The 16,722-nt window shown below is 52.0% G+C and overlaps 1 protein-coding gene across 2 annotated transcripts in view; it reads right to left on the bottom strand.

Moving 5' to 3' along the window:
- The window catches only part of SLC13A3 (solute carrier family 13 member 3), a 74,710-nt gene that overhangs the window by 46,881 nt on the left and 11,107 nt on the right, over positions 1–16,722 (bottom strand). The gene's annotated exons all lie outside the window — the stretch shown is intronic.

The raw sequence follows: 16,722 nt of genomic DNA, 5'->3' as shown, positions 1-16,722 counted from the left end.
GCGCCCATCAGAGCATGTTCCTCAGGGAGGCTGTGGAGAGCGTGAGTGCCCAGAGCTTTGGCCTTGAACAGATAACATCACGTGAGCCCCATTTTGCTCAAGTGTGCAAGGGGGAAGCGACATCTGTCCATTTTACAGGACTATTGAGGATTAAACGAAACACTCCGTCGTTTCAGAAGTAGACGCCGAGATGAGCATACGACTGAAAATAGTTTAGTTGGTAGAGGATCCCAGAAAGTTCTGGAAAGGCAACAGGGAAGTGAAACAGAAGGAAGCCAGTACAGACAGTGTATTAATGAGAAGATTAACCCTGTGGGCAGTTGGGGCTCAGTCCTGAAGGGGGACCCTGGGAGAGAGTGTAGCTCATGCTTCAGAGCTGTCCTCCTGGGAGGCAAGGAAGCTGGCTTTTCACCTGCCAACTCCTGGCCGTCACTGGTTGAAGGATGCCCCTGGGAGCATTAACTCTCCAGCATTTCCAGCCTGCCCCACGTGCGGTGAGAGAACGCACTCGTGCAGAGCATCTCAGGTTCAGTAAGAGGGTACGGGCACGTGCAGACTGGTGAGTGCCGGGGAGATGTGGAGAGTGCAGCAGTGGCCGCTGGCACATCCATTACATGACACTTAGCACAATGACCAACACATAACACACACTCTGCAAACAGTAATAAGAATAAGTGACATTTATTGGGCTGTTAAGTACCAGGAACTGTTTAATCCTCACAAAATCCCAGAGGAGTAAGCATCCCCATTTTATGGGTCAGGAAGCAGAGATGCAAGGAGATCACGAGCAAGGCGATGATTGTGCAGAACAAGGCAGTTGGCCTCCAGAGTCATCGCTCTTTTTTTTTTTTTTTAATTTTCTTTTAACGTTTACTCATTTTTGAGAGACACAGAGACATGGAACATGAGCGGGGAAGGGGCAGAGAGAGAGGGAGACACAGAATCCGAAGCAGGCTCCAGGCTCCGAGCCGTCAGCCCAGAGCCCGACGCGGGGCTCGAACTCACGGACCATGAGATCATGACCTGAGCCAAAGGTGGACGCTCAACCGACTGAGCCACCCAGGTGCCCCCAGAGTCATCGCTCTTAACCAAGTACCCCTAACTGTTACCAGCTGAATATTAGAACCTATGACAAGTTGACAATGTAATATTAAAGATCCGCAACAAAATAGATCAGCAGTTGTCAGGGCTCAGGCAGGAGGTGTTGTGGGGGGGGGGGTGGGGGGAAGGAGAGCTGCAAAGGAGCACAAGGGCACCTTCTGGGGTGATGGAAATGTTCTAGAAACAAGAGTGCAGTAATGACAATGCCTTCACTTCTGATGCATCAGTATCCCATAGGATCCATCATAAAGAGTGTCTTATTATTCACATGGCCACCGTTGAATAAAACTACTTACTGTCCTGACCTTGCTTTCTTATGTTCTCTCAAGGCAATGACCTTGCATGTTCCAGTAAACCCAGACTATTTCTTGAATTTGGTGCTGTCTGGTGACATTTTATGCTCCTTATTTCTCACTCCCAGTGGGTTTGGTTGACTTCATTCAGAGTCCACAGGACATTGACCTGTATTCCATCTCAACAGGCACCAGCTGAACGGAACATACCCTCGGCCACACAGGCCAGGCATCAGCTACGTGCAGACACTAGGATGAGTTAATCCCTCTAACAGAGAGGCAAGGGCAGGATCAGAGGGACTGATGTCTTTGGCAATCATCCAAGCAAAAATTACTAGTGACCAGGGTCTCGGGGGGGCGGGGGAGGCAGTGGAGGTTGTGAGAAGTGGTCAAATTCTGGGTCTGTTTCCAAGGAAGAGCCTGACAGCTGTGTGGAGAATGTGTTAGGAGGTGTAAGGCAAAGAGAGGAACCAGGAGCCCTTCCAATTGTTGATCTCAGCAGTTGTCATTTACTGAGCCGGGGAAGACTTGTGAGATATGCCCACAATCCACTTCCGTACCTCGAAGACGCGTCCTGTTTTCTCAACGACCGGACCGGGAGTTGAGGCCAGGAAAATGAGTGAGGCATAGTCACTGCCCTTTAACCAGCAAATGTGACCCCGCCAATCATGGAACGGTCCCCTATGGCTGGTTCTTCTCAAACTCAAATGACCCTCACAGACTCTGCTCACCAAGTCTCTCGGAAGCACAGGTATGATGGTAAATGTTGGACAACTGGCGCTCTGCAAAGCTCTTTCTGTGTGTCTGTGTGTGCACGCGCGCGTGTGTGTAAAAGGGCTTGATTACTATTCAATTCAGCAAAGAAGTCACTCATTCGTTGACCAATGAATTTGGTTCTACTATGAACGTCAGCTTATGTTTTTATTTACATTAATAATTAAGACAAGAGGGAAACAATGAAGTATGTCAGGAATTCACTCATTCACCAATGACGTGAGTCACTTCTTCACTGAATCAAGTGAGAGTTTTCAAATACTGGAAGAATATGCCCACATCTTGCCGGGGCAGGGGTGGGCTATTCACCATGTAACCGCTGTGACCGCAACACATTGTTGAGTTTGATCTGCACTTTGACCATTTTCCATCACTCTCTTAAATCCAGACCAGCCACAAAACAAAAAGCTAAGCCCTGATTTGTGGTGTTTGTCAACTTCTATGGTGTAAATACCCCCACGTGGTTGATTTCAAGCTATCAAGGGACGTCACTGAACACAGCGTTGGAATGAGCCCGGCGATATCGCATCGCTACGTAGCATTTCCTCCACACATACTGATGTAAATAAAGCAGATATAGGTAATCCTAAGACCACAGGTGAGAGTAAAATAATCAGGAAGTGGTGAGCTTTGCGTATCTATTACCTCTGTTTTAATATATTGAATCACAAGTTCGTATAATTCCATTTTAAACAACATCTATGTTTCACAACCGGCTGGCCAAATTCATGACAATTTGGCAATCAGATATCGAGGGCTGGTGCCTATGCTCCAGGACGCTGCTGTGAGCTTCTAGGCAGAACATCCGTGCAAACCACCACGCCCTGCCCCCCCTGCCACCACACCCCAGGAATCTGGATCACATTCCGTTGCAAACTTGACGTTCTTCAGCCCATGTTTGGTCCCATGTTCCATAATGCAACTGTTTTTTAGAGTATACAATTATTTTCTGTCAAATTTTGCTGCTGGCTCAGGAAGACAGGCCACGTCTATCTTGTTTTATGTACCATGGGGCTGAAATAACCAAACACCATGGACTGAGTGACTCAAACAACAGGCATTTCTTTCCCGCAATCCTGAAAGCTAGAAGATCTAAGATCAAGGTGCGAGCAGATTTGGGTTCTGGTGACAGCTCTCCTCCCAGACGGGCGTCTTCTCATTGTGTCCTCACCTGGTCCATACTTGCTGTCTGCACGCAGAAAGCTCACTTTTTTTTCCCCAAAGGCTGTAACCCCATCACGGGGCCCCACGCTGATAAACTGATCTAATCTCACAGTTTCCGAAGGATAATAAATGGATTGTATGAACAACTTTATATCAATAAATGTGATAACTTAGGAGAAACAGAAAAGCTCCTCGGAAAACACAACGTCTCCAACCATCAGAAAAAGAGAGAGAAAAGCTGAACGTTTCAGCATCTATTAAAGAAATGGCATCGATTATTAAAAACCTTCCTGCAAAAAAACCTCTAAGGCTTGCTGGCTTCAACGGTAATTCTCCCAAACTTTTGACAAGTAAGTAACACACATCTTACACAAGTGCTTCCAGAGAATAGAGAGAGAGAACACTTCCCAACTCATGGTGTGAGGCCGGGGTAACCCTGTTACTGGGTCATCCTGACAAGGGCACCAAAAAGAAAGAAAAGAGAACATCATAATGGTCCAGCATTGATGGGACACACAAAGTCGTCTGAAAAACCAGTTTCCTTTTCTAGCCTGCCTCGCGTCACTATGCAAAAGAGTGACAGGAACAATGACAACCGAAACCACCAACAGCTTTGAGTGTTTCTTAAGTTCCAGCACTTTCCATGTATGAACTCATTCAGTGAGAAATACTATTCCTATCCCCCACTTTTGAGGGGAGGTTGGAAAAGGACATCGATTCGGCCGTGCACATAAAGCTGTGACCGAAGTCATTCAGTCTCAGGGTAATGTTGTCGCGCACAAACGAATCAGTCTAGACAGGAATTCTAATTTTGACCTCTTTTCTTTAAGCATTTAAGGGACTCCCAAGTACAAGGAGCACTAGCCACGACCGAGGTGCTTACTGTTGCCCCTGCGCTCTGCCGAGCAATTCACACACGTTAACTCCTTCCATCCCACCGTCACCGGGAGGCAGGCACTACGTTCTCCGCTCTGCTGAGGGGACAACTGAGTCGGGCGACTTGCCCAGGGTTGCCGAGGTAGAGACAGAACTCGAACCCAGGCGATCCGGCTCCAGAGCATGCGCCTCTGTGCCACTCCGCACGATCCACGGTTACCCCTGTTCCATTCCCGCATCCTTCGACTCTCTGGCATCCCTGGAGCCTCTCCCAGTCCTCGAGCCCACTGGCCTGGTCTCGCCATGTGTGGCCCGCCATTGCTTCTTGCCTCCGCCCCACTTCTCGTAAAGAGCACGCTCCTAATAACCACCCTGTCCCCTGCCAACGCCCCATCCCCGGAGCCTCACCCTTCCATTATGGCTTCTCTCCTCCAGAGCAGAAGCTAACTGGAGGCTACCGCACTCCCTCTTTGCATGATGGCAACACCAGCACCATATCAAGACTGATCATACACCTTCACGTACCGGGAACTTACCGCGCGTTAGACCCCGTCCCAACTGCTATCTCAATTGACTTGCGCTTGTCAGAACGACCTTGTGAAGTCGGTCCCATGATGATCTCCGCTTTACAGATAAGGAAACTGAGGCACAGAGTGATGAGAGTGACTGCCAGGGCAGCCTGCTGGATAAGAACCAGGCGTGCTGGCTCCCGGGCCTCTGCTCAGCCTGAAGCTACGGCAGGAGGGGGAGGCGGGAGAAGCTAAGCAGGCTGTTCCCAAAGGTCCAGTCAGTGCCAGGACAGGTAACAATGAATCATTTTTTTTTTTTTTTTAGCATAAGCATCGCCCATGGCATATGTGGGGCACACTTATACTAAAAATAATTATTCATTGTTTACCTGAAATTTTGCAACTCTATTTCGTCTGGCAACCCTAGCTGGACCCATACTCCAAAGAGGCGAGAAGGGTAAAGGCCAAGTGTTTCTGGAGGACCGGAAGTGGGTCACGAGGAGAGAAGTTCACCAGAACTTAAGCCCTGCCTAGGAGGTCTGCTTTCAGGTGCTCTAGGGCCCCCCAAAGAGCTCATATGCAGCAGACCCATGGAAATCCAAGCACGGGAGGGGAGCAGCCTATCAGAGAAGAGCATCTCCCCGAAGGGGAGTGTCGTGGCAGGTGCTGGGGGGGGGGGTACCCTCTCACTTCCACCTCCTGTGATGCTCACAAGAGAACGTGTCAGAGAATGTGCCAGGCCCCGGGCCCAGAAGGCACAGCCAGCTGGGCAGAGAAGCCCGTCGGGCGCTGACCTGCCTCTGCCTGCCCCCATGCCTTCTCTCACAGTGCCTGTCAGAAACCTAGAAACTCCAGAAAAAGGGAGAGGACCAACCCTAAAGGAGAGCCCTCTTACCGGGCTCTGGGCCTGTGGAGCTCCCAGGTGGGGGGCTGGAAAAGGCTTCACTTCCGACCAAGCTCATTGTTTCAATCGTCACCTGGAACTGCCCGTTCTGATCTCGGAATTGAGACCGTGCTTGTGTATTAAAGTAACCGGAGGACTTTAGTTACTTCTCAACAGTGATGGGAGAAGTCACGAGGTCTGCAGGAGTTTTTATCCCAGTGACCACAGAAGAACATCCCCTGCTGAATACATTTTAGAGCAACAGCAGAAGAGAAAAACAAAACAAAACAAAACAAAACAAAACAAAACACGGCTTTTCAAAAATCAGCTTTATGAGCTATAACTTACATACCATCAAATGCATCCATTGGTTTTTTTTTTTTTTTTAAGTTTTTTAGTTTATTTTCTGAGAGAGAAGGAAAGAGCAAGCAGGGAGGGGCAGAGAGAGAGGGAGAGAGAGAGAATCCCAAACAGGCACCACAGAGCCCAAGGAGGGGCTCGAACTCACCAACGGTGAGATCATGACATGAGCCAAAATCAAGAGTCGAACACTCGACCGGCTGAGCCACCCAGGCGCCCCAAATGCATCCGCTGTTAAGTGTACAATGTGAGGTTTAACAAACGTACTCACCCGTCTCACATCCCCTTCGAGATACAGAACGCTTCCATCGCCCCCAGAAGGTTCCCTCTTGCCCCCTTCAGGTCAATCCTTACGCCCCTTCCCAAAACACTGCTGTGATTTCCCCAGCTATAGTTGGGTTTTGCGTGCTCTTGGGACTTACACGGAACCAGAAGGATGAGCTTGTATGCTTTTTGCTCCATACAATGCCCATGAGGCTCCTCTCCGTGGCTGTGTATGTCAGCGGTCTATTCTTTGTGACTGCTGAGTAGTATTCCATCCTGTGCACACACCACCCTCTATCTGTACGTCTTCCTGCCGCCGGACATTTGCACTGTTTCCAGATTAGGGCAACTACGAGTAAGGCTTCTGTGAACATTCAAATACATCTGCTTCGGGGGTGCCATCTTATAGGTCCTTTGGTGAAGTGTACAATTACCGCATATTGTATAGTGGGGGGGGGGGCGGTTTCTGGTAAATTCTGGCTGTAAGGGTTGCCTTTCAAAGGCTCCGAGTCCCAGGCCTGTATTCTCCCTCTCCCTCTCCTCCCCTCCCCTGTTCTCCCTCTGTTTCTTTCGCTCTCCTCCCTCTACTCGCTCCCTCTTTCTCCCCCCCCCCCCCCAACCCCGGGTGCTCTCGCCAAGATGTCAACAATAGTCCTTGGCGGAGGAACACTCCAGCTACGGCACAGGTCAGCTGGGGAGGTGACCCGAGGCAAATGGCGGGAATTGGGAAGTTGATCCTTGGCCGGCACGGGGCTTTGCCAGTAAGTGGGTCAAGAGCGTGTTTCATTGCCTTGCTGGTTAGTTAGGGATCGGAGCAGGGCCGAGGTGACCCCAAATTGCTTGCCTGCCCCAGCTCAGCTTCCTGTGGGCAACTGGATTCACAATCGCCAGCTGGATGCCAGACATCTGGCGGGGAATTAATAAGTACTACTGGCCCTCACCCCCCATCTCTGCCAGGCCTTGAGGACGGAACTGACTTCCAGAGAGCAAAAATCGCACAGGAGGCATGCAGGCAAGGCCTGGAGAGGGGGTGCCTACGCACACACTAAGTGGTGGGCTCTCAGAGACCAAGCAGGCCGAGCCAGTTCCTGCCTCCAGGTCTTTGCACCCGCTGCCCCCTCTGCTGGGTCCCCTCAACCCTGACCACGGGCGCAGCTGGCTCCTGCTTGTTGTTTGGCCCTCCTCTCAAAGGTCACCTCCTCCGGGAGTCCCACTCTGACCAGGCTATCGATTATGGTCTGATTTCCACGTTGTCTGGCCTTGCTCTCGTCAAGCGCTTCACCATTAACTCGAGTATTTCTCGTTTGCTGGCTTCCTGTTCTCTCTTCCCCCAACCAGACCCTAAGCTCCAAACAAACAGGACTCTTGTCATTATCTGTTCACGTCTATCTCCAGGGCCTCAATGGATATCTGTTCAATGAATGAAGAAACGATCCAAGTCAGGGATCCAAACTCAAGGGCGGGCGACAGGTGGGTGAGTGGAGTGGGCTGGCGTGAGAAACATCACATCGTTTCCTCAGGTCTGCCAGTGCTGCGGGTACGGAAAACCACCCCTTTGGAAGGGGAGTGGAAAAGCCCAAGCTTGGTGACAAATGAGAGCTGGCGCTGGGCTTCAGCGTCTCGAGGGCAGCAGGGAGGAGTTGGGGACGGCGACACACAGGAAGTACAGGCCTGTCCAAGAACAGCGACTGCTGCCCGGTTCATGAGAACATGAGCCCCACGATGCCAGAGCTCCTGCTTTTTCAAAAGAAGCTTGAAACTGTGCTTTTATGTGGAAGCTCAGAGTTTTAAAAGATTTACTTAGTAAGAGCAAAGCGCAGGCAAACAAAAACAAAAACAAAAAGCCCAAATCGGCAAACAGTAGCAAGCCCATGGTCACCGGTTTATGATCTCTAGTTTAAATGGTTTTCATTGGTGTAAAATCCCAGAAAAGGGCTTACACGGACCCAAATCCGAATCTAATGTCAAGTTGTTTACAGAGCACTAGGGATCCTAGGATGCTATATTTAAAATCTCCACTCCCTTTTAAAATTCCTATTTTACAGCTATAGAAACCGAGGTCTGGTGGGGAACAGTGATCTCTTGAGGACCAGGCAGAATTCAAAAGCAGATCTCATCACACCCGGGCCTGGTTGCCATTTAAACAGTGGACCAGGGAGGGGTGCCTGGGTGGCTCAGTCGGTTAAGCGGCCGACTTCAGCTCAGGTCATGATCTCGCACTCCGTGAGTTCGAGCCCCACGTCAGGCTCTGTGCCGACAGCTCAGAGCCTGGAACCTGCTTCGGATTCTGTGTCTCCCTCTCCCTGCCCCTCTCCTGTTCGTGCTTTGTCTCGCTCTCAAAAAATAAGATTAAATAAATAATGGACCAGGGGGTAGGGTCCGGGTGGATCCATGATTTTACTCCAGCCCACAGCACATCTGTCCCACCTCTGCGTCTGGGTCCTCTTTTCCATGAACTCAGACCAGCCACTTGGCTGCACGGACGCTCCTTCTGCTGGTCTGCAAATGGAGACTTCCCTTGATCCCTCAAGGGCAGATTCGGGTCGAAGCACAGAGTCACGTGATCCCAAGGCCTCATTCCTTTGAAATTTAACTTCTGGCTGGGGCAGGCGTCTGGTCCTGCAGAGACTCCCTTTCTGGGTCATCTCTGAGTCAGCACCTGGCCTCCTCGCCACCTCGTTCAGGACAGGTCGGTCATCTTGCTGAGGTGGCCCACGGTCGAGGGAGTCATGGCCTCAGGTGAAATATCTCTCAGCTGCCTGGCCCCTCCCCTCTGCCATTAGAAGCTGGCGCAACTCAGCGGAAGCCTCCAGGGGTGGGGATGCCCTTGAAGGAGCCTGCGGCCCAATAAGACAGGTGCTAGAAGCTCTGGCTGGTCCCGGTTACCACGGTTGACTCACGGGCCAGGCTTTGGGCGAACTTGATGTGGACGGGGTTGGGGGATGCTGAACAGAAAGTGGCCAGCCGTTTTCTTAGAAGGGAAAAGAATCTCCAACGAGATCTCCAGGGCCGGGCTGGCCAAATACAGAGCTTCAGGCCACACGCTGCTCTGCAAGTTTGAATTCGTTGAAAAGGAAGGAAATTTAGAATTCCAGTGTCTCAGTCACGTGAGCCACGTTTCAGGGGCTCAGCTCACTACTTGAGACTAGGGTCTACCATTCCGGATGGAACAGCTAGAAATGCCCATCATCACTGAACGTTGTGTTGGAGGGAGCTGCTCATGGGCTCGAGGGCCAGGAAGCCCGGGTGTGGTGGTTCCACTACGGAACTCTGAAGGCAAGCCACTGACCGCTCTGAGCCCAGGTTCCTGCACCTGCCGACTGACGATAATAATAATGACCCGGGGATGTTACATCAGAGAGGATCCCATCAGAAGAGATGTGTGCAAAGGCATCTGGAATATGCAACCGTCGGGCAGGATGTTTTACGAGTGAGATTATGAATGAATACATGTCTATTTCTTCATTATTCTCCCTACTTTCCAAATTTCAACTACACATATGGTTTGTCTTTTTTTTTTTTTTTTTAAGTTTATTGATCTTTGAGAGAGAGGGACAGAGTGCGAGCAGGGGAGGGGCAGAGAGGGAGATACAGAATCCAAAGCAGGCTCCAGCCTCTGAGCTGTCCACGCAGAGCCCGATGCGGGGTTCGAACCCACAGACCTCCAGATCACGACCTGCGCCAACATCAGACTCTTAACCGGCTGAGCTACCCAAGCGACCCTGGTTTTTTCTTAAAGAAGACAATCTCTGAATACACACAAGCACTAGGTCTGTAACATACTGGGGGTGTGCTCCTTTCTCTGAAGATTACTAGATATTTCATTGTTCTAGTGCAGAAATTTGAGGCCAGCCTGATTTCTTCCTCATAGCTCACCAGAATTTTTTGCCTGGATAGTCAGAAGATTTTTTTGTTTAACCCTCTAGTCCCTTAATGTTACCATGACATACACATCTCAGTGTTGATGAGTCTCTATACGTTATTTTTTTCCGGGAGACAGAAAATCTGCATATGTTTTCCTTTAGTTTCGGAGCAGTTTTCTGCTGTTAGAGATTCTAATACTGACGGTCCCCAACGTACGAGATGGTTTGACTTAATGATTTTTCTAGGTTAGGAGGGTGCAAAAACAACACACGTTCGGTAGAAAGCGTACTTTGAGTTCTTAAGTTTGATCTTTTCCCGCCAGCACGGGCCATACATGTTGCCCGGCTCTCTCGTGACGCTGCACAGCGGCCGTAACCCCAACTCCCGGTCGGCCACCGCGATCCCGAGGGTCAACAACCCACACGCTCGCGACCACCGCGCGTCCATACGACTGTTCTGCCCTCCATGTTCACTAAAGTATTCAATAAATCCCCTGAGATATTCAACACTTCATTATCAGGTGGGCTTCGTGTCCAATGACTTTGCCCAAGTGGAGGCTGATGTAAGTGTTCCGAGCGCAGCCGGGCTAAGCAGTGCCGTTCCGTAGGTTAAGTGCAGGAAACGCATTTTCGACTCGCGGTATGTTCAACTTACAAGGGGCTCATCGGGATGTAAGTGGAGGGAGTTGTGCTGTTTTCTGCTTCCTTTGTCTGTTTCCTTACTTCGCCTTGAGCCACACCAGTTAGGCGGAAGTCAGATTTCCTTTGGCTTCCATACGGATCATTTTTCCTCTCATCCTTTCTTTCTTTTCTGCCTCATGTTGTTCAGTCTTCCACCTGGACATCACGTCCCCGGTTATATTTTGAATCTTTTTCCACCTTTCGGTTTCTAGTACGGCTTTTAGAGTAGAACGGCTTGATTTTGTTCTCTCCCACCCACTTCCGGAACAGGGCTTTTTTTTTTTTTTTTCCCCCACGCCCTTCTCCTTTTCACGGTCTCCTCTTTGACCCTTTGATTTCCTGATCTTGAGATTTATTTTAGGAAGGCCATCATTTCTTTATGTTTCATATTTCACAGAGAAACATCTGTTCAGTAGTTTCTCCTACTTGGTACCACAGCCGCTTCAGCATTTATTGTTTCCTTTTTTACGATGTCCTCTGTCTTTTTATTTTTCATGCTGGTTCCTCCATATCCACACAGAATGAGGGGCATTCTTCTTTTCAGACGAGTTCTTTGTGAAAGGCAGGCGTGGGGAGAGGGGATGGTCGGGGGGTGGGGGGCGGGGAGCCGAGGCAGCAGGTGTCTAGGCATTTTTCTGCGAATTTTCTCGGAACCCTGTCTCACCAGCACTGCCCGGGAGTGGGTCTCTACTCTAGGCGGTGAGCTCACTGTGGGGACTAAGTGTGAAGTCCCAAGAATGTCCCAGTTCTTTGGGGTCTCCTTGGGCTTTACGCCTCTTTGACGGAGAAAACAAGACCCATTACAACCATACAGCTGGTCGTCATCCGTCCGTTGTCTTCTTCCTGCCCCCTTAAAGCATCCTACTTCCTGCCGAGGGTCTTCGAGCCTCCTCATCCAGTTCATCTGTGTTGTCACATGTGTCTCGGGGACTCAGCCTTCCCTGCTGCGCATGCCCCAGGCTTCGCCAGTGTCCAGAAGGGCTCAGGGAGTCGAAAACTGCTTGGGGAGAGTCTGCCCTCTGCCCAGGAACCGCGAAGGCTCGCCTCGCTCTTGGTCTCCCGCAGTGTGGTCCAAACCCCACTGCCATCATCAGCCCTTCTTTGCACCCGGGGCAGCGTTGGGGACTGCCGCCTCTCCTCGCGACGGCATGTTCTGTTTGCTGCTCCTTGTTGCTGCGTGCAGACCGCTTCAGAAAGGTGAATGGAATAGAAAAGGCTGGACCCCACCAACTTAAACCAGAAGTGCCTCCCACCTAGCAATCTTGTTACCAGAAACTACGGTCTTGCCTTTTGTTTATCTGTATTTTCTAATCCTTTTACATAACAGAAGTATAGCACGGGCGTTGGGATTGGGCCAGCCTGCATTAGAAATGCAATCCGTCCACACTCTGGCTGTGTGATCTGGTTATTTGACTGGCCTCTGCCTCAGTTGCCTCATCTGCTGTAAGCACATAATAATAGTACCCACCTCAGGGAGTGATTTATTTTATGAAACAGAAGAAGCAGTTACCCAGCGATAGTCATGTGAGAATATTCAATAAATATGAGCTGTGATGTTTTATTTATTAGTAGTAATCAGAGAGTAATGGTACTATAGTCTTAATAATACAGGTTTAATTTCTTGAAGCTAGGCTTCAAAAATGCTGTTCGTCATTCTTAAAATAAATCTTAAAATATGAGAGCCAGCATGAACCTGAGATCATTGCATAAAATGTTTTTTAATGTTTATTTTTGAGAGAGAGAGGGAGACACAGAGCACGAGTTGCGGAGGGGCAGAGGGAGAGGGAGACACAGAATCCGGAGCAGGCTCCAGGCTCCGAGCTGTCGGCACAGAGCCCGAGGCAGGGCTTGAACTCATGAACCGCGACATCATGACCTGAGCCGAGGTTGGACGCCTAACCGACTGAGCCACCCCGGCGCCCCCTGAGATCATTTAATTCGATGGTTCTCAACAGGGGGGGATTTTGTCCCCTGGGGGGCACTTATCTGGGGACACTTTGGGCTGCCATGATGGAAAAGAGGCCAGGGATGCTGCTAAACACCTTACGATGCACAGGACGGCCCCGCAAGGAAGAATTATTTGTTCCCGGTGCTGTCGCCATCACTAGTGTGAAGGCTGAGAAACCGTGGTCTACCCTAAGCCCCGGTACGATGGCTGCCCAGAGAAGGAAAGTAGCTTGCCTGAGGTCACACAGCAAGTGAGAGGTGAGGAACTTGTACCTTGTTTCATTGAAAGACTGTTGTGCCTTGAGCTTTGCCAGGCAGAGGAGTCGGGAGCAGGGCTGGATGAGGGAGAGCCCAGCTTAAACTTTGCTCTGTGGGTGCCTCATCTGGCTTACGCCCCTCCCGGCCCCGGGGGGGAGCCACGAACAGTGGGGTTGGTCACCAGAGTCCCTGACCCTGACCTAGTCATGCCAATCCAACCCAGCCATTTCTTACAGGAAGCCTTATAATCCCCCCCACAGACACCCCCCACCAAAGAAATCCCAGCCTCTCGGATTTAGCCAGCCCGTTACTACAGGGATTAAAGTCTGCGGACAAAATACGCAGAGATGAGTGGGGCAGAAAGAAGAAAATGCCGTGTCAGGTGGTTAATTTTTGAGCTGGGGAATGATTTCCAGGCAGACACGAGGCCACTTTTGTCCCGGCGCCCCCAGGCTTGCCCCTTCTCACTCAGCAAACGGTCTGTTCGCTGAGGGCAGGGTCAGGCGCTGGCCAGAAACTGCGTCTGTGGCCATCATTCCTCCTGCGCCCCATCTCCCTGCTGGGTCGCTGCAGGCATTTTTGTCAGGGCGCTGAGCCATGGCCAGGCTCTCAGCGGGCACTGGCTGGAGGCTCCATGCCAGGCAGAGAGCTGGTCGGCCAGCCCTTCAGGGCGCAGGACTGGGGCCAGCTGCCCACGGTGGTGCCCTCCCGCTGCCCAGAAAATGCCCCTTCCCCAAGGAGTGCGCAGGGCCGACTGTGGGAAGCCTCGAACTCTAGCAAGGCAGAAACCATGCCTTAAGCCTCCCGGCATATCCTCTCATGACCCCAGCTCGGGGCCCGTGCCGTGACCGGAACCTCTGGAGCCATCGCTGCTGGTGTGAGAGACCTCGAGCAGGCCGCCTCCCCATCGGAGCCTCGGTTTGCTCACGGGTGACACAGGAGCGATGGCGTCCCCATCGCCAGGACGGTCCAGCACGCGGAGGAAGGCCAGCCCCCGAGAGGCAGGAGCTGATGAGATCAGTAGAACAAGACCTGGACGGGGAGCTAGGACCCGGGGGCTGAAATCTGGGCCTGATCCCCCAAAAAGCAGAGGGCCCTATGAGTCACGCCGTTGGCATCCCGAGCCGGGGTGCCTGGGTTCGAATCCTGCCTCTATGCTTCCTGGAGTACGTGACTTGACTCTATGCCTCCGTCTCCTCATCCGCAACACAGGGATGATGGTGACGATAAGGATTTCGACTCATAGTTCTTGTCTCAAGGGTAAACTAAGTTAACGTCGGTGAAGGGCTGGGAGCGATGGATGGCAGAGTTAGCACCTCACAAAACGTCCCCCGTTACTGACGAGCTCGGTGTCTTGCCCCCTTTGCTTTTCTTTTACTCTCTTGCCCTTTGAAATGCGCGATTTCACCCCAATGATCTCTAAGGATAAAGGTGGTGATTCTAAGTGGGACACAGATATGGACCCCAAAGGGAAGGGAGTTTGGAGCAGACACACGACAGGCCCAGGGAAAAGGCCCGGCCTGGCAAGACGAGAGAGAGCCTGAGAGAGGCCAAGAGGCATCTAGGCATGAGGCCTCCATTTGAAAAGAGGGGTGGGGAATGAAGCCAGCTGCGGCTCAGGGGCACAGGCCACCGGGAGCCACGTGGTCCTGGGAGTAAACCCTCGTCCAGCACTCAACAAGCTGCAAGCCTTGGACCGACACGTGTCCCTCCCGAGCCTCTGGGTCCTTGTTCGTAAATGAGGAGGCATATTACGCCGTTCTGAGAGAGCCGGGAGGGCGATCAAAGGGAACGTGGCCATGGCCCTTCTCCGAAAGGCCTGCAACGCTCTGGGCATGTCCCCTCTCTCCCCTCAGCCCCCAGTCTCTCAAGGGACTGTCCCTCGTTGCCTCAGAGCAATACCACCGCTACTCGACATGGCCACATGCACCGAACACTGTTCCACGCCAGGCGGGTTCCCGTGGACTCCTTGTTTTTAGCCCTACCCCCAGCTCCGTGGGGCAGCCACAGCCACAACCGCTGTCCCCCTCTACCATGGCTCAGAGAGCTTGAGCGACCTGCCCAAGGTCATACTGCCTCAATGGGAGCGGGAGAGGAGACTAACTCGGCGACCGTTTCCGGAGGCCTTGCCCCGGCCAGCCACCAAGCATGCCTCTGACACTCACTAAGTCAGCTGCCTGACACAAGACCCTGTTTAGAAACGAGAAAACAGGCCCAGACAGGTTCCGTGACTCTTTCCTCCACGTGGATTTCTAGCCAGGGGTGAAGTGCGACTCCTGCCACATGGTCTGAGCCCAGAGCCCTCGACCAGGCTCAGCACCGAGAACGACAGTGACGGTAACAGCCAGCACTGAGCGACCAACTCTGTGCGGGGCCGAGCTCCTTAGACTTACTGCGACTTTGGTTCCACACGCAGTCTGGAAGGTTCTATTAAAGAAAACGAAAGGATCCTCAACAGAAAGGCTTTCTACAAGCCCGTTCGCGCCCTCTCTGCGTCTGTTCGGTCTTGAGGATGAGCAGTATGGACCTTGAGGGTGAGTTCTGTGTGCCCATTTTCCGGAGGAGACCGGGCCGCGGAAGGTTAAGTCAGAAACTAGCCCAGGGCGACCCAGAGGGAAATCGTGGAGGCAGCCGGGAAGTCTGGTCCCTAATTTGCAACCAGGGCTCCCGCCTACCCTCTCCTGGGCCTGAAAACACCCAGGAAAGCAGTTAGGACCCACCCGTGTCCATCCAGGCCCTAGACGCAAGGGGGAGAAGAGGAAGAGGCGGTAGGAAGCGACCTGCCTCGGGAGACCTGTGAGGCTGCAGCCATCTCACCCTCCGACCCTCCCTTTGAACTGGACTGGGTCAGACCCCTGGACTCATTAGCAGATGTTCCAGCAAGTTCCAGCTCTTGGAGCCACTCATTAAAAGTGCTCCCGGGGTAGCTCACACAACACAGCTGCCCAAGCTTCACTAACCATTCATGAGCCAGACAGACAGGTGGGGAGGGTGGGAGCCCCACGGGACCCACGAGGCCCCAGGGGCCTGACTCGGCCCAAGAAGGACAGAACACGCTGTTCCGAAAAAAGAGGGCAACACCCACTCTGTGACCTTGGGTGGCTCTTTTTACCTCTCTGGGCCTGTCTCCCTAGCCGTCCAGAGGGCCCTTCGGTTCCCACCATGGGGCAGGGGCACACCTAAGCTTCTTCATTTCGCCCTGTTCTCCTCAGATCCCCTTCCGCGTCTTTGGGGGCCGGTACGAACAGAAGCCCTTTCTCCGGCTGAAGCGACCTCCGGCCTGAAGGCACTGGCATGCGATCTGACTCTAAATCCCAGCTCGGCCCTTGAGCTTAGTTTCTCCATGACCAGGGGGCCAGGGGTCTGTCTCCCGGGAAGGGCTGTCTCGAGGACCCAAGAAGATCGTTTGATGTTTCCTGCACACCTGCCGCGCTCTGCCTCAGTGCCTTTGCACCTGCCGTTTCCTTGCTCCTCCCTTACACGTGCCCAGCTTTGCTCAAGTGTCATTTCCTTCAGGTAGTCGTTCAAATGTCCCTTCTCAACGAAACCTTCCTGACTCTAAAACCGCATTGTCCACTTCCCACTCCCCTTCCCCGATTTTATTTCTCCGGGGTACTTCTTCTTATCTGGCATATCCTAGATCTTACTTATTTACCTGTTGTGGGTGCTTTCAATGTCTCCCCATCTAGAATGTCAGTTCCACAAGTATAAAGACTTACAACTATTTGGTTCACTGCCACGTTCCTCTG

The sequence above is a fragment of the Prionailurus viverrinus genome, chromosome A3, assembly GCF_022837055.1.
Source record: "Prionailurus viverrinus isolate Anna chromosome A3, UM_Priviv_1.0, whole genome shotgun sequence".
NCBI classification, from domain to species: Eukaryota; Metazoa; Chordata; class Mammalia; order Carnivora; family Felidae; genus Prionailurus; species Prionailurus viverrinus.
Note: the sequence above shows the minus strand (reverse complement) of the source record. Positions and strands in the feature narration are given on the sequence as shown.